Source organism: Mustela putorius, unplaced genomic scaffold, assembly GCF_011764305.1.
Source record: "Mustela putorius furo isolate JIRA1106 unplaced genomic scaffold, ASM1176430v1.1 tig00003972_pilon_pilon_pilon, whole genome shotgun sequence".
In the NCBI taxonomy this organism is placed as follows: domain Eukaryota; kingdom Metazoa; phylum Chordata; class Mammalia; order Carnivora; family Mustelidae; genus Mustela; species Mustela putorius.
The window spans coordinates 412,395-431,717 of NW_025422115.1; the positions used below are offsets into that span (position 1 = coordinate 412,395).

Consider the following 19,323-nt stretch of genomic DNA (forward strand, 5'->3'; position numbering starts at 1 on the left):
GGAATGTCTGGGTGGCTCAGTTGGTTGGGTGTCCAACTTGATTTTAAGTCAGGTCATGGTCTCAGGGTGACAGAATCAAGCCCCATGTTAGGCCCTGCACAGTGTGGAATCTTGCTTGAGATTCTCTGCTCCCCTGCCCCATACACACACTCTCTGTCTCAAATAAATCTTTAAATTAAAAAACAAAAAACAAACATCAGACGTTACCCAAAAGTGTTAAGGACAAAAAGCATGAAGTATGTTTAAATGGAAATAAAGTTCAAGAATGAAAGAATGTGATTCTCTTCACACTGTAATACTGGAAATACTGCCTTTATTGCTGTATTGCCCCCATCTTCCACATTGACTCCCATGATATATTATTTCCAACCTTTAGAAAAGTAAACAGACTTAAAAAGAAAAACATACAAGTACTTCTGCTGTAATGCATTCCTGAAAAATCTCATAAACTCCAAAACCTGTGCAACGTTGTGTTTTGATCAACACAAACTAAAAAATAATTAGTAATTAAAAAGAGAATTTGAACTGCTCAGTGAGACAGCTTAGTATGTAGTTAGTGGCTACCACAGTAGGTGTTATAAATGCACAGAATTGATTACTTGAGTAGAAGTGTTGGCAACATTTAATTAGAATGGAGATAGTGGATCTTAGGACAGTGCAGATGGCTGTGTAGCAATGAGCAATGGAAGGTGAGGGGGGGGTTGCCATTAAAGTGAGCATGGGAAATATTACAACCTTCATCAAGGCTGGGAATAGTTCTCTGAAGCCTCGTTTTCAATTTCTTTTTTTCTTTTTTTAAAAATCTCTGGCTCTCAGGAGGCCTTTCTCCTTTCCTGCTAAAGGTTGCCACTTTCCTGGCTCCCCTTTCCTAGGAAAAATCCCCAGTGAACCAGAGTGACTTCTTTGTACTGACACCATTCCCTATTTGTCAGTTTCATGGCACCTAATTTACATTCCAAAACACATTATAGTAGAGCAGACTGTATTGTTTAATCATAGAAAGAGTTTTGCTTTTTTTTAAAAGCACATTTATCAGCTAATATTCATCTGAATAAGCGGCTGCTGTGTAAAAGAAGATTATTCTGGGTGTGGGGGGAGTTGTATTATTACTGGTTTCTTTTAAGGTACAAAAAATAGCTGTTTTCATAGATTCTATTGGCTTTTGTTTCATATAGTTCTGTTCAGTGCTAATCTTAATATACCTGGGTATAAGACTCAATAGGTGTGAATTCCAGTGTGATTATTCGTAATAATGGTAAAGATTTCTAGTGTTTTCTGCAACCTGCATAAAGTGCTTTCACACTACCTGATATCTTTATAAATCATTGTCCCCCAAATCCTTCACTGTCATGTGAAATTGAATGATTGAATGTTCAGCAAGGCAACGTAGTTTAGCTAGTGGCTACCACAATGTAGATATATTTGAGATTAACTTTTTCTTTTTATTGAGATATAATTTTCAGACCATAAAGTTCACTATTTAAAATTATAGTTTTTAATGTATTCAAAAGTTTGTGCAACTGTGCACGCTAATTCCAGAACATTTTCATCAACCGTTCACAGTCATTTCCCAGCTCCCCTTACCTCCTCATCCTGGCAAACACTAACCTTTTTTGTGTGTCTATGAATTTGCCTATTCTGGATATTTCATATAAATGTTCTGTCTTGTGTCTAGCTTCTTCCATTTAGCAGAATACTTCCAAGGTTCATTTATATTTTAGTATGTATCAATATATCATTCCATGGTTAAATGATATTCCATTGTATGGATAAACCATATTTTGTTTATCCATCATTCATTGATGGACATTGGGTTATTTCTACTTTTTGATTGCTACAAAAATGTGGCTCTGAATTTGTGTACAAGTTTTTGTATGGACATGTTTTCATTTTTCTTAGGTATCTACCTAAGAGTGGCATTGGTCAGTTTGTATGATAGCTCTGTGTTGAACTTTTTGAGGAACTTGACAGTGGAATTCTGCGGAAAATGTGGGACTCCTTTCCACATTTCAAGGAAAAGCAGAAACATCATCAAAAAACTTTGTGGATGTCATTATAAAATATTTGGTTAATTTTTTCCTAAAACATTGATTTTTATTTATTTTTTTATTTCTGTAATGTTGGATCAGGTTATCTGGACCAACCCTTCAGCTGAAGACAACTAAAAATACTGGATAAATTGTACAAAAACTTCCTTGTAGTATCAAAGAGCTGTTAAGGAACATGCCAGACCAAAATCTAAGAAAAGGTAAGATCCTAAGAGGTAAAGAAGTATTTAAAATTCTGGCTACCCTGAGTCATTTGCCCACCAGGATAAAATAGTTGAAAACTGAGCTTCAGATTTTGTTGGATCCAGAGGCAAAGAACAACTCATTACATCTAGGTTTCCAAGTCTAATAGATCGCCTCCCATATCAAACTGGGACCTCAGGAAGAACAAAAAGTCCACAGTCTTTTCTCACTTGAAAAAATTGCAAGGGGAGATCTGTTGTCCTGAACAGATGGGGGAAAGAGGAGAATAAGAAAAGTAAGAAAGAGAACCTGTCTCTGAGGGCTGTAAAACAAGTACCAGCATTGTGTGGAACCACTCATTGTCCAAAATCATTTAACACAGGAAGCCCGGGAAAACTTTTGCCTCAGGTATCTGGAAGAAGCAAATTGATATACTTTTTGAAGAAAGGCACTTTATTCAAAGCATCAAAAATCTCTTTCAAAACCATAGAGCCTACCTCATACAAAGATGACTGACCATAAAAGAAAATAAGACACCGTAAGCAAAATGCAGAAGAAATAGCAGAAACTAACATTTAAATACTTCAGATACTCATTATTATACATAGATTATAAACAGTTTCACTCTGTTTTAATAAACAAGCTTGAAAATATCTGCAAGAAACAGGAAAATCGAAACGAAGTAGTATAGCAAAATTGAATGAAATACTTAGAGCAATGAAAATTCACAAGAATTTGTGAACTGAAACAGGTTATCTGGAGGCTCACCACAAAGAGATGAAAAGGTAGAAAATAGACAGTGACCCGTGTCTCTGTTTCATCAGTGAACATTAGAACCTAGTAGGTACTCTCAGTAAGTTTTGTTGGAAAAAAAGAAGGCAAATTAAATTATTCATACAATTAAAACACACACACACACACACTAAGAAGGGATGGTGAAAACCAATAGCCAAGGCTTTTGAAGATACACTTTCCTGACTTCATGGTGCACTGAGAACCAAGTTTATCAAAATATTTATGTGTGAAGATTTGCAACAGAATTACATTATCCCCTGTTGATAGGCTGATGCCCAATATCTGGTTTCTGTGAGTTAAGGGCCCCCTCAAACTTTTGGTTTTGCTCAGGGTTAAGGGAAGAAGTATCATTGCCATTTATTGGGATCTTTACACTCAAACCTAGGAGTATCATAGAACTTTTAAAATTCAAAGAAGCCATATTTTGAACACGACACACTTCTTACTGAGGAAGATAGGAATAAGATTATGGAGGAACTGGAGAAGGAGCCAGAAGGCATTGCCTATAGCTATATGCAAAAGGAATGTGCTGTCTTCCCAAGGTTGAAGTGTTTCCTGATCCCAAGCCTCTCTGTGTTCTCCCTTTCATTTATTGGCTGATTAATGCAGTCTGTTGAACCAGCTGAACTAGTACAGTGTGGTGGAAAAAGCACTGAATTGGACATCAGAAGATTTAGATTCTAGTCCTAGTTCTGCTACTTAAGAGCTGTGTGATGTGGTAGGGTTGAAGGCGGAGTACTTGGGTCTCTCCTAAGCTTCATATTCTCCTTTGTAAAGATAGGAGGTTAAACTAGGTTGCAATGGTACCATTTAATTTGTTTTTCATCAGCTATCTTAGTATACTTTTTTTGTGTATGTAAAATCTCAGGATCCTGTTGTGCCTCAAATATTTTGACTCAGTGGACAAATTTTCAGAAAAATAAAACTTAACAAAATGGAATCATGAAACTATAGACAACCTGAATAGTCTTAATTGTGAAGTTTACCACAGAAGATCTCCAAGTCCAGATGGCTTCATAAGCAAGGACTAACAGATTTTTTAAGGAAGAAATAATGCCAGTATTTCTAAACTCTTTCAGAGAACAGAAAAAGAAGAAACACTCTTTTCTCCATTCTATGCGCTAGCCCAACTTTGATAGCAAAACCAGCAAGGAGAGTTCGAAGAAGAAAAATCAGAAGTCAGCCCCACTGAACATAAATGCAGAACTCCTAAACAAAATATTAGTCCACTCCTTTGAGTTCACATCTTTTTTAGTGGAGACACTTAACTTGTTTTCACTTTGATCCATTTTCCGTACTCCTTGGGCATGCATATAGACTCTGTCAGCCTCCCTTTGGGAGTAGCCATGTGACTAAATTGGCCAATGGAATTTGAGTAGAAGTGACACATGCTGGTTCCAGGGCTGATCTGTCAAATACCTCCCACATGATCTTCATACTGTCTCTTCCCTGTTTGCCTGCCAGGTGCAGAGAATCCAGATGGGCACTCTTGAGGTCTTATGCATGGAAGCACAAAATAAATGAATCTGGGCTCTGAATAATCTCATGCAAGCCTCTGAGATAAGAAACATCCTCATATGGCTTTTTATGAATAGGAAACTTCATTGTGTTAAACCACTGAGAGTGTTTTGTTCATTAAAGCATCTCATGTTACTTATGCTAAAACAGAAATTAAATCCAGCAGTATATAAAAGGGACAGTGTATCATGACTACATTGGATTGCTCACAGGAATGTAGGGTTGATTTAACAGAGTTATCCCATCATTGTGGAATGGAACTCTCAATAGGTATATATCTCTGCCACCAAAAAACCAACCAACCAAATAAATAAATAAATAAATAAATAATAATCTTTATAGAGTCAAGGAAATGCCAGTCAAAAGAATTCAACAACTGATTCTGAAATAAAGGGAAAATGAGGGGGGGAAAGAAGACATCCTGAAGAATAACAGTGTGAGAGGGTTTGCTCTCCAATATATTGTGACTAATTTTAAAGCTGTAGTAATGGAGATACTATGACAATGCACAAATACTGATTTCCAAACATAGCAGTGAAGTAATAGCTTAGAAACTGAACCATGTGTGCATAAATGGGGGTATCTATAATCATAGGGGAAAGAAAAAAATTATTTAATAGTGCTGGGACAATTAGATACATAGGAAACTATGAAGGGAGTCTACCTCATATCTTACATAAAATCTATCTCCAGGAAGATTATAGACTTAAATGCAGAAGGCAAAATTGAAAGCTTTTAGAAGATATAGGAGATTATTTTCGTGATTTTGAGGTAGGGAAGGATTTATTGAAGACATAAAAACTATAAAGGAAAAATTGTTAAATTTGACTTTGTTAAAATTAAGAACCTGTTTTTATCTGAAGGCAGTTTTTTTTTTTTAAACCACAGAATGGAAAAATATTTTTATAATGCATAAAATTAGTAAAGGACTTATGTTGATTTCAAATTTTAAAAATGACAATAAATAAGAAAAAGATAAACAACCCAATTGAAAATTTGGAAAGTACTTGACCAGACACTTAGAAAAAAAATTCAGAGAGCCAATAGGTATGAAAGTGCTTCATTTCCTTAGTAATCAGGGAAATGCAAAACAACTTCTCATTTCAGGTAGAAATGTACTTCGATACAATTATAGTTGACCCTTGAACAGCTCCACAGTTGGGAAAACAGCACCCTGTGCAGTTGAAAATCCATGTTTGACTTTTGACTCCCCCTAAACTTGGCTGCTTACCAGAAGCCTTACCAGTAACATAGTCAGTTAACACACATTTTTCAAGTTATATGTGTTACATACTGTATCCTGACAGTAAAGCCAGCTGGAGAAGAGAAGATGTTATTAAGAAAACTTGAAGGAAAAAAAAAAAAGAAAACTTGAAGGAAGAAAAAATACATTTACTGTATTATACTGTATTTATTGGGAAAGATATCTGGGTAGGTCTGCACAGTTTAAACCTGTGTTGTTCAAAGATAAAAAGTACTTTAAAAAATGTTTTGACATTATCTAGTATAAGACAGATAAGAGCCACATATTTTATGAACTTAGCAGTTCCATTCCCAAGAATATACTCTAGAGAAGTGTGCGTAGATAATGTTCATAGCACCATTTTCATTTCAATAATGGCCAAAAAACTGAAACAATTCCAATATCTGCAGTAGAATGAATAAAGGTTTTCCCCTATACAATGAGTTACAATATTCAGTGAAAATGAACAAACTAGATCTGTATGCAACCCTAAGGATGAATCTAATAAACATAATGTATGATAAAAGAGGCGAGACAGAATAATGCATTGCATATACTTCATTCACATAATATTTAAAAGTAAGCCGAAGGATATAGTTACAGGTACGCATACATGTGGTAAACCAGAAAGCTTCGTCATCACAGAGGTTGGGTGGTCTTTCCTGGAGAGGGCAGAGAGGAGAGGTGTGTGATTGAGGGAAATATATAGGTTCCAGTTCTAGTCTGTGTTTTGATTTGGTTTGATTACTAGTAGTCATTTTATAATTGTTGAATTTAATAAATTTTGATGGCCTTTCTTTGTGAATTTTTCAGTTTTAAAAAATTAAATGTTTTTATGAATTTTCAGAGTGTTTAGGAAGAATATGAAGTGTCTTTAATTAGCAACAGTTATTAAAAATGAGGAAAAGGAGAACTTTGCCTATTTAAAATAACCCTATTTGGTTTGAGTTCCTTGAAACTTAAGACATGTTATTCCTTTATTTTACAAGTAGTCATATCTTGTGCTAGATCTGATTATCCATTCATCCAGTATTTACAGAGCATTTACTGCTCAGGTGCTTGACAGAAATGAGATTCAGGATGGGTGGTGATATTATAGATTGATTAATTAGCTCCTTGTGCATTTAAAAAATAATGCATATATACCTATTGAGTACTTTTAGTTCCATAGTTTTGCTTCTGAGTACTGTGATTCTATTAGCTTGTAATGGAATTTGGCAGTGGCAGAATTGAGCATACATTAAAGAACATTTCAGTTCTTTGTAGGCAGTTGTTAAAAACACAGTCTTGTCAGGTGTGGGCTCTGGTAAACACTCAGACAGTATAGACTCCTGAGTCTAAAACTTTGTAGCATAACTCAAAATTTCAGAAAATGCCAGCCCCCTGTGATTTTTTTTTTTAAGATTTTATTTATTTACTTGTCAGAGAGCGAGCAAGCGAGTGAGCACAGGCAGACAGAGTGGCAGGCAGAGGGAGAAGCAGGCTCCCTACTGAGCAAGGAGCGTTGATGTGGGACTCGATCCCAGAACGCTGGGATGATGACCTGAGCCGAAGGCAGCCGTTTAACTGACTGAGCCACCCAGGCATCCCTCACCCTGCCCTTCGGGATTTTTATCAGTTCTTATTTCAGAATTCCTGGAGTTTAAATATTTAAACTTATTTACAGTGAAAAATATCATGAGTACTAGATTTCTTTATTAAAAAACAAAATATTATGGTAACATGATTGTATGTATATGTATTTATATAATATCTCTATATACACACATGCATATATGTAATTTCCATGGAGAATAAGCGTATCTAAAATTTTAAATACATTGTTTTTTGGGGATAAGAGCATGTAAGCTAAAAAAAAAAAGGCTGTTTAAAATTGACCACCTTTTGTATACAACCCATTTTGAAATATGTTTGCTTTTTTAAGTTTATTGTATAAAAGAAAACTTGGATATACTTAGGGAAAAAAGTAAACAACATTGTTTTTGCCTTGAGTTTCTTTTCCCTGTCTCCTTTCCACCATTTCCTTATCCTTTCCATCTCCACTGTCACTAGCAGATTTAATAATATAGGCTAGAAAATGAAGTATAGGACCTGCCAAGCTGTGCTATATACCCAGAATTCTGTATATGCTTCCTTGAACTTGAGAGATAGGGTCAGTGATGCTTTGTAAGTAGAACAATACAGCACTTTAAGGATCTTTGTTGGTATTTGTACCATTATTTGAATCAATTATCTTTGGCTAGAAACAGTAAGCACTGCTCAGGCATCTTACTTCCAGGTTTGGGATCCTTTCTGAGCTCAGAGTAGTGGGGGCACTAGCCAGACTTGTTTTGGGAATTATAGGACTTAGATAAGAGACCACTAATATATGACCTAAAGGATTATGATAGTTTTTTTCATCAAGGTTCTTTGATTCTAAGAACTAGAAATCCATTTAAAGTAACTCAAGCTAAAGAAGAATTTATCATTTTTTTAAAAAAGATTGTATTTATTTGAAAGAGAGAGCACAAGCAGGGAAGAGGGGCCGAAGGAGAGGGAGAAGAAGGCTCCCTGTTGAGCAGAGAGCCTGCTTCAGGGCTCGATCCTAGGACCTCGAGACCATGACCTGAGTCAAAGGCAGATGTTTAATTGACTGCGCCACCCAGATACCCCTAAAGGAGAATTTATTGAGAGAATACAGTCACGTGGCACCCAAGGCAGGAAGGAATACCAGGTGTTCTAAAGGCTTGACACCAGGAGCTCCATCTCAAGGTCTGCATGGTGTGTCATCTCTGCCACCAACCCTGATTTGCTGGATGACTCTGGCAAAGGCTTTATGTAAAAATAATTGATGTTCTGGGTACTTTTCCAGTTAACCATTTTTATAATCAGAGTATAATTTCCAAATTTAAAAAAAGCTTTATTTATCTTACTGTCTTTTGTCTCAGTGGGAGAAAAGGGTTGGTGAGCTGTGGGACCGCTATCTTAGTACTAATAAGATTTTTTTTTAAACTGGATTGGTTCTCTATAGATGGTATGAATTTTTCTACTCTAGAAAAGTATGAATTTTGTTTTTCAGGTTACCAAGTTTGTATTCCAACCTGCTGGGCTCAAAATAAGATCCAGAATCAAAACCTTTGTTTGGTAAAGACTATACACACACAGTGTAAGAGATGTCCTCTTGCACTACCAGTTCTATTCTTTACTATCCAAAAGCCCACTGGGGCATCTCCCAGCAGCTTTCAGAATATAAAAGTTAAATACATGTATGAATTTAAGAAATTATACCTATGAAATTATATTTTTTCTCATAGTTCAAAAGTAGCCAAATACAACAATTTCTGTGGATCCATCGGGTACAAACTAATATTTTTAGTTTATTATGTATTTTTACAAATTCATAACTTTGTGTTTTAGAAGACTTCTAAAGTAACTTGTCATAGCATCCTGATCTCGTTCTTTGCCTTTTTTTTATCTTGTAAGTATTAATAAATAAATATTTTATGCTTGTCTACCGCCTTGTTTGTCTAGATTCAGAAAAATGTAAAGCAGTCTAGACTTCAGTTTTTGACTTGAAAGTTCACGTATTAGTTGAGGGTACATTAGATAGGTAAATACAAGGTAGTATAAATAAATGAATGTTCTATTGAATAAGTGCTCTTGGAATTTTATTGTAGGGAAGTAGTAGGGGAAAAGTTTCATGGAAGATGGGGTTCAAACAAGGCCACAGGCCATAGTGAGCTATAAAACAGTCCTACAGAAAAGAGGGGAGGGTTTTAAACAAGTGAGCCGGTAAGTAGGAGCTAGGCTGTTGGTGACTTGCAGTTAGGCTAAGGAATTTTGGTTCTGTATTCTGTATCTGTTATTTCCAAAGAGGGATGTAAGATATGTAAAACAGTCTCTTGCGGTTTAGGAAGAAAATATTAGAAATTCTATTTTACTCTAAAATGTGCTTATTAATATTAAAAAGATTAATTTATGCCTATAAATTGCAAAATGTATGCATATTTTGGGGGCTGTGCATAAAATATGTGTCTGGATGGGGTAGCTAATCTAAGTCTTAGAGACTGCTGCTTTAGATTCTAGAGAAGCATCAAAGATTTAAAACAGGTGTGATCAATACAAAGTGGTATTGAGGAGACCCGAATCTCTAACAAGTTATGGGACAGATTAGAAAAGAGAGTAGAAAAAGTACAAGGGTATATTCTAAGCATCTAGATATAAAGCAGCACAGGCCTGTGTTGAATATGGTGGCAGTGGAAATAACTATAATCTATAAAACTTGGTGTTCCCTGTGAATTGTGGGGGAGAAAACAAAGCATGCACAGCAAGATTGCTTTCTGTGTTGACTAGAGAAGGGTAAGTTTGAAGAGGGGATCTGTTTAATGAGAGGTAGTGAGTTCCATTGAAATAGAGTAGCCAGATATCCAAATGAAAATGTGCAACAGGCAGTTGAGACTATAGGTCTTCCAAATGTTAGGTTAGGTGTGAAAGAAAGCATAATCATTACTCTTACAACTATAGAATGAACAGGCATCAAAGATTTTATTTAACGAATGAGTACACCAGTAAGATGTTACAGCCAGTTCAAAGAACTCAAAATACCATGTAATAGTGGTTAAAGAATGCTGAAGTGAGTTTACAAATGCAAGAAAATGGGTCAGTATCCACAAGGTGATAATCAGTGACATCCCACAGGAAACAATTTCTATGAACAGGAGTTATTTGCAGTTATTATTCATTTTCTGCAAGTTAATTAACATCCATCCCTACAGAGTTGTAATACAGCTTTGTCAAAGAACAAAGGTAGATAAACCTGAATGAAAGTTCTAGCCAGGATATAATTTCATTGTTTTTTCCTTAAATTGATGGAAATGTTTTAAATTTCAGAGCCTTCCTATTGGTAGGGTCTTTAATCAATAGAAGTTTTTAAGTTCCTCTTCATTTAGTTAAAACTCATTTAATTAATACAAAAAAAAAAACCACCTCTTTTAAGTTTAATTTGGGCATTTCCAGCTCAGAAACTGTGGATGTGATACAGGGATCCCTTGTCCCTTGGAAGTTTTGTTTTTTGTTTTTTTGTTTTAAGATTTTATTTGTTTATTTGAGAGAGCACAAGCAGGGGAAGCCTCAGGTAGAGCAAGAGGGGGAGAAGCAGGCTCTCTGCTGAACAAGGAGCCCAATGCAGGGCTTGACCCAGGACACTGGGATCATGACTTGAGCCGAAGGCAGACGCTTAACCAACTGAGCCACCCAGGTGCCCCTCCCTTGGAAATTCGTTTAGGTAAAACACCACCCAGTCTTCTAGCAGCTCAAATTTCACCTTAGAACTCACTTGCTTCAGATGGAGAGGAACCCTGCCTCAGAAGATTGTGGGTTTGTGGTTTTAGACTGTTGTACTCTTAATACTGTGATAGGAATAGCATTTAATTTATGAATTACCACAAGAATTAAGGATCACTCTTTTATTTCTTGAAGAAGAATACTGAAAGGTTACAATCCTTCTCTGATCATCTCTCCTTAATTTTTGATACTATAATAAATTAACACAAATCACTAATCAGTTAACCAAATATTTTCAAAAAATTTAGCAGCACATTAGTTTTTTCTTTTAAAAAACTAAGTATGCTTAGTACATACTAAATCCTAACAAGAATTACTGGGAAGCTCCCTTGAGTTTACATTTACTGTGAATCATAAGTCAAGGGTAGTTTTATACGACTGTTAAACAGTACTCTTCAAAAGTAAAATCATGACTCTCAAATCTAAAATGAACATGAATCGAAGACTTTAACTTGTGGGCACCTGAGTGCTCAGTCCGTTAAGCATCCAGCTCTTGGTTTGGGTTCACGTCGAGATCGTGGGGGTCCTGCGATCACCCTGCATTGGCCTCTGCATTCAGTACAGAGGCCACTTGAGAATTCTGTCCCTCTACTCCTCTTCCCCACTCACACACACTCTTTAAAAAAAAAAAAAAAAAAAGATTTTAACTCATTAATGACTGAGGAAACTGGAAAAAATTACAAGTGGTTAATAGATAAATCCTAAGATTAGACAAATACATAAGCCCATCAAGAAGGCAAAATAAATTTTCTTCATAGGTGCAAAAAAGTAAAAGACCTGACCTCTTCCACAGTAGTGACAGAAGTCAATTGAACCACCATCAGACAGAATTTATTTGCATGTCTACAAACATTAATTTCCATTATTACCAGTTTTAACAAATTAACTTCTATCTCTACGGAGTTGTTAAATAGCTCAAAGGCACAAACCCCATAGAATCGGATGACATGGAAGGATGTGCCCTAAACAATACATAGTTTTCCATAAAGACACTTAGGAGGGTTTTTTTTTTTTTGATCCATTTAAAAAGCTTTCAGAATCTGTCCTTAGATAACTAATACTTAAGGTAAATATTAGCTAAGGATGTTGATTATTTAAAATCTGCATTTTATAATGTATGTTCAAGTATGCAGAAAGTACCTGACCGAATTGGCCCAAAATATAAGAAGAAGTGCCATTAAAATCATAATGTTGTTTACATCTATTGTGAGGAGTAGAAATGTTTGTTTTTTAAAGGTGTTTAGCTAATCCTCCAAAAATAAAATTTCTTTTATAGAAACGCACTGATGAAAATTATATGGGCATTCATTTTAGGATTTCATTTAAGTAATCTTTGTAGTTGGAATCATTAGACATGTTTAGAACACTGGTACAAAAGAACACCTAACAGGTTGTATCAAGTTAGCTTAAATTAATAACTTAATTATTTAAGAAAAGCAACTTCAGTCAACTTACATGATACATACCCGTGAAACTTGAAATTATTTTGGCACAACTGAACTTTCCCTGTGAGTTTGCCATAATGTCACTGAAAACTGTCAGTTGATGTACAATAGCAAAGTACTTTTTACGAAGTACTATTTACTTCAGAATGGACCATAATAATTATCTGTAATAGCCATAGACTGTGCACTGTGCTAGTACTCTTAAGGAATACATAACAGCAGATTCCTCAAAATGGTAGCATTTCAGACTGTTTTCTTCGTTGACCAAGTGTTTTTATTGTGGCTGACCTGAAGCACGTGAAAAAATTGAAGCTAGCCTGTTTCTTATATGCCTCACCTAGGCTTGTTAATAGATGACAGCATTCCATGTGTTAGTACCTGTGACACAGGAGAGACTTTTACTATTAAGCTATGTGGTAATGATAAAGAAGACAGAAAAAGTCTTTTTATGGTAGTTGGGTCCTCACAACAACTCTTCGTGTTCTGGTGATAAGAAGACGCAAGTTGGGTATCCAGTAGAGGTACATGAGCTTGTTATCTCCAGAGCTGATAGAGCCTCTTGAATTCCCTCACAATGACAGGAACCCCATCTGAAGTGAAGGCTTGCAGAGCTGGAGATACCAGAACACTATTCTTTATGAGTGCAAGTAGGGTTAACCCTGTTGTTGTAGAATAAAACTTCTGTGTAATTACTTTAAAAGGCCTTATTCTTTTTCTTCAGTAATTTGAAAGGGCTTCAAAGAGGCACATAGTTGGTGGTCGCTATTAGTGAAAGCATGACTGAATTTCCTAGTCTTAAGATGTGTGAATATGATGGGAAAATATCTGGAGATTTCAGGCTAGAATAAGTCAACAAGTTCATGATGAAATCTGTGTAGGCACTTACTATATTTGTTTTGTTTCTAGGGCTGTGTAGGTTATAAGAGTTCATTGTGTTCCAATATTCTGAGTGTTAACGTCTTCATTGCTGATAGCAACTTGCAGAGCTTTGGCAAGCAGAACTTGCTACAGTGAGCGGGGGAGAATACATGTCTCCATCCCTTAGTTCTAAATAACAGGACCTTTTATGGCTAAGTACACATAAAAGTTCATGTGATTAGTTATATCCATAGAACGTAGAGCCATGGGGCCAGTGTTGGGGAAGTACAGGTAGTGTTTGCTCTATGCTTATGTTTAGTGATTGTGTTATGGTGGGGGTTTCAGAGACTATACGTGGGATTCCTAGTGCACGCTAAGTAATTGGAGAAGTTAACGTTATCAGCACTTAGGATTTTTTATGATTCTGTAAGCATGAAAAAAATCAAATTGACTAAAGTGATTTTAAAATAATTTGACTTCAGAGAAACTAAGAAAAAAATTTCCTATCTTAACCTGTTGTGTGTTTACATTCTTTCAGTGCTTATGAAATAAGCATTCATAATTGTAAATTATATTTTAAAGGATATCAAGATTACTATGAATTAATTAAGTGCATCTTAAATCTAATTTAAATAATCATTAAAGAATAAATTAGCAAACATAGTACTAATTTATTGATCAAACTTTGTTTCCCAATTAAATAAACTTCATTAGTTTACTTGGAAAATTTTAACTTCCCAAAACTTCACAGTGGTTGATTAGAAAATCAGCCAGTCTCAAAGCTATTTAAAATGTTGAACTCTGTAATTCTACTTTTAAAAAACACCCATTGGGGTTTTTAAAAATTTAGACATTCTGGAAATAAATTAGTATTCCACAGATTGTCAAGCCCTTGGTTCTAAAGCTACTCTTTTAAATATTGGACAAGTCATTTCATGGTGATTTTAGTGAAAAAAATTAAAAATCAGAAAACAAATTGTTCATTATATTTTTACCTCAAAATAAGAAGGAAAAGTGAACATATTGTCTAGGAGATACTTTCATAACACAAAGTTTTCCAGAAAGTCAGTTCAGCGGATTAGGTCAACCCTGAAGGAGCTCTGTAGGAAGAGGTAGCCAAGGGGGTAAAAGATACATGCTGTTTAACATATTATTACAAACTTTAAAAGTAAGTAGAAGGGGGAAAATTTCATTAGTGGGGTGTTTTTTTTGTTGTTTTATAGAACTTCAAAATAAATTTGTTGCAATCTTACACCAATAGATGTTCAGTGTCACTAATAAAGTCACTAATAATATGTATATTTTACATAGAAAAGAGTCATAGCTGTCATATGTAAATAAGTATTTGAGTTTTTTGCCTCTAAGTTTTGTAGGAAAATGATAGTATTTAAGAACAAATTAGGAATGAGGTTACTGAGATAGGATGCTAATTCTTTCTGGTGGCTAGGATAAACTCAGGTGGAAAGCAGTTTCAGTAGATGAAGTTGCTGAAATGTTCATTTTGTAAAGGTACTATGATAGCTTCTCAGAGCATCATTTTGATACATTTCTGTGTCAGTTTGCACGCTCATTGGCCCTATCAGATGTGTTGATCAGGCTGTAATCAGATTCAGATTGTAAATGTCAGAGCCGTGAGTAATTTAGTATTCTCTAGGAAGTTTGGGAAGAAAGAATCCAAACAAATTAACATTCCTTTTTTTCTTAATGTGCACTGGGAGCATTAATTTTGCTTATACCTAAGGTTTACCTTATTTGGAGGATTAGAGTACATTTGTGATCATTTAAAAATAATTTCAGTGGCTCTTGTAATAATTCATTCAGTCTGTGCTCTCTTAATAAATTTTACAAAACTCATGGCAAGTTAGTATCATTTGTGTGTGAATTTTCCAATTGTATTTCAGACTTTAAGAAAGAAAGGCCTGAATGGTTGTGAGAGTCCTGATGCTGACGATTACTTTGAGCACAGTCCACTCTCGGAGGACAGATTCAGCAAACTAAATGAAGATAGTGATTTTATTTTCCCAAACGAGGCTCTGTAAGTACTTTTACTTTACCTCTACTTTTTATTTGTTGATCCTTTTTGTTAACTTCATTATATAGGCTCTGAACAAGAAGGAACACAGAGGGTGCGACAGCCCAGACCCTGATACTTCCTATGTGCTAACTCCACATACAGAAGAAAAATATAAAAAAATTAATGAGGAATTTGATAATATGATGCGGAATCATAAAATCACAGTGAGTACTAAAGTATGGTTTGTGCTTTTATCTTGTGCATGAAGATATTGGCTACGTATCCTGTTTATTTTCGCAGAGGGTGATGATACCAATAAGTAGAAGGGGAAGAAATTTCGTTAGGGTTTTTTTGTTGTTGTTTGTTTTACAGAACTTCAAAATAAATTTGTTGGAGTCTTATAATAATACATGTTCAGTGTCTTAAACAAGGAAGTGAAGAGAAGGCATCCTAATCTAAGTTCTACTTACTGTCTCCTATACATTTGGACAGGGCACATAAATCCCTCTCAGATGCCAATTTTTTCATCAGTAAAGTGAATGAGCTGGCTTACGTAATTTTTAAGGTCCCTTCTAGCTCTTAAATTTCCATGATCGTAAATATAAAGGGTTCATATAAGATTTCCCTTTCTCTCTCATGACTTAAAAAATATTACATGTACATTAATAGATCTTGAGACTATAAAATATAAAGTGATTAGATTTATTACAAAATTTGATGTTTCAGGATTATTTTTAATTATTTTGTATAGTTGCTGTAATAGTAGTAGCTTACTCTTTGGTTCTTTGTAAATGTCCGAAAACTATTTGGCAAAATACCTCCAAACTTTTCTTTTCTTTTATTGTAGGTATTGAGGAAGAGAGCCTTGGCTTGATACTAATTTAAGGAAGCAATGTTTTTAAACTGGTTGCAAATCAAATACTTGGTTTAAAATTTTCCTATGCTCATTCATCTATCCATCATGAAAACCAGTAGTTTTTTGAGTTATCCTTCTTTGATAGTTCTTCAAAGAGTTCTTATGGGGAGCTCATTGGCAAGAGCTGCTTAAAACAGCTATTTTGGATCTGATTTTCTAAAGCTGCATCTGTAGTGCAGGCTTCAGGGAACAAATTGGTTCTGATTCTGATATTTATCTTATTGTCAGAGTTAATTCTCTTAAAAACTATGCCTTGAAGTATACATCATGGATTATCTCTTCAAAGGAGTCCTTTACTATAAGAAGCTCATGAAAAATAGATTTAAGGAAGTATTTTTGTGCTAATACAGTTATTATTCTTTAAAAACATAAAATAAAATAAAATCCCTTCTGACCTCACATGGATGCTGGTGACTTTGTAGTAAATGTTAAACTGCAAAATATTGTGTAAATAAAATTGTTTTACCTTTGAAAAAAATTTTTTGTCATGTAGCCATTGTTTTATGTCAGTTAATGAATGATAATTTTCTTTCTGAAATAATCTATTGAATAGAGAACATAAACTATATTCTTCCAACTTTGAATTAGCAGTGTTAGCACTCTTTGCAATCACTTTTAAAATATGGGGAGAAGAAAGCTTTCTTCTTTCTCTATAATGGAGATTTTATAAAGAGAACTGTTATTTTCATGGTTAACAAGTATATTGTATATGGTCTATGAAGGAAATACAAGAAGAAATGACAAATACTATTTTAAGGGGGTGTGGAATACTTAGGAGGGAAGTAAGATAGCATTTATAATTATAACTTAATCTTCATACAATTTAAACATAGGTTTTCAGCGGTAAATTTTATTGTTTAGATGGTTTCTTTGCATTTCATCACACTCAGATTGCATTGTGTTGTATATATGACTTGATTTTTTTTTTAAGTTTTGCCCATTAAGAATGTCAGTCAGTTAAACCAGGGCTGATTTATAATGTCCCACATTTGGTGTATTAAATTTATAATTTGTGTACATATTTTCTCCTTTTGTTAAATTTGTAATCTCTCAATAGAAATGTAATGTTACTAAACTGGTTTGGATTATTAAAGTGCTAATTTTATGCTTACTTGGTAACGATATATTTTGTAATGTCTAAATCTGACAACACTACTTTAATATAAGGTTCTGACATCTAATTTTCATTTCTAGGACCGTTTGATATATATATATATATATATATACACACACACACACACACACACACACACTTTATAGTAGTGTATATGTATTCATATATAAAACGGAAATTGAAAAGTTTATGTCAGACATACTCATGTTCAAATGTAATTCTGAAGAAGGCAACTTAAATCTACCAGTTGATTAGTAAGAAACTATCCCTGTCCTCAACTTTTAATAACTGTGGAGTTACCTTATCCAAATTAAAATTCGTAAGTTATTTATTTAATATCGATGAAAATGAAACTAACAGTTTTCTCTTCCTTGTTCTTTATTTACAGCCTGGTTTGCCACCTCAAAACTTCTCAATGTCTGTCACAGTCCCTGTGACCAGCCCTAACGCTTTGTCCTACACTAACCCAGGGAGTTCACTTGTGTCGCCATCTTTGGCCGCCAGCTCAACATTAGCAGATTCAAGCATGCTGTCTCCACCTCAAGCCACGCTGCACAGAAATGTATTCCCTGGAGTCCCTCAGAGACCACCGAGTACCGGCAGTACAGGTGTGTAGTGGTCTCTCTTCTGCTGGTTCTTTAAGAAAAAGAATTGCTGACATAAGCAGTTTCTTATTTCGCTACCTTTAATTTTCTATGATGTGCGAGAGTCACTGCCACATAATTGATTCCATTTTAAGGAATATTTTTGAGGATTTACTGCGGCGCTGTGGCATCCTCTTGGGTACAGTGGACCCATATACAGAATCTGCCATCTATAACTTTCCTTTTCAGGGGAAACCATACTTTCACAGGCAGAAAATTTAATTAGGGTATCATGAGCAAAGACTTAAAGTTTGAGTGTGAGTCACTCATATCAAAAATAAGAGAGTAGATGTACTTGACTGGAGTTAGAGTTCATGAATTCAGCAAAAATCAGCATTTATGACTTTATTCTTTGTAATACAGTGTTTCCTCTTCTTTAAGTCCAAAATTTAATAGTACTGTTAGCACTGACCCCATTCTTAGGAATTTGTACTTTTTGATATTGATACAGGAAAGCATTTGTATCCAGAGCTTGATAGGTGAGCTTTTATATGTATATTTAACTATATCATATTACACAGTTATGCCAGATTCAGTCTAGGGCTAGTTTTTATTTTTGCTTTTTAGGAAAGGAGTGCAGTTTACTTCATTCAGATAAGGAAAATCAATTCATGTTCATTCTCTGCCCTCTCTGTTCTCTCTCTAAAATTTTTAGGTGGGATGTTGAGCACTTCAGACCTCACAGTGCCAAATGCAGCCGGAAGCAGTCCAGTGGGTGCATGAATTACTCCTGTTTGTCTTTCTAGGCATCTGCCCTATATGAGATAAAGGGAATATTGTCCCTCAAATGAGGCCTTATACCAGATAAGGGAAAAATGGGTATATGACTAGAGCAGACATGTCCCTTCATAGACTTAATTTTCTTCTGAGGGGTGTTTTTACTAATACCTAACTTTTTTTTTAATTTTTTATTTTTTATAAACATATATTTTTATCCCCAGGGGTACAGGTCTGTGAATCACCAGGTTTACACACTTCACAGCACTCACCAAAGCACATACCCTCCCCAATGTCCATAATCCCACCCTCTTCTCCCAAACCCCCTCCCCCCAGCAACCCTCAGTTTGTTTTGTGAGATTAAGAGTCACTTATGGTTTGTCTCCCTCCCAATCCCATCTTGTTTCATTTATTCTTCTCCTACCCACTTAAGCCCCCATGTTGCTTCACCACTTCTTCATATCAGGGAGATCATATGATAGTTGTCTTTCTCTGCTTGACTTATT

The 19,323-nt window shown here is 35.1% G+C and overlaps 1 pseudogene; it reads left to right on the forward strand.

Annotated features, from left to right (window-relative positions):
* Positions 1–18,838, forward strand: part of LOC101679588 — a 46,858-nt pseudogene extending 28,020 nt beyond the window's left edge.
* Positions 18,839–19,323: the final 485 nt, after the last annotated feature.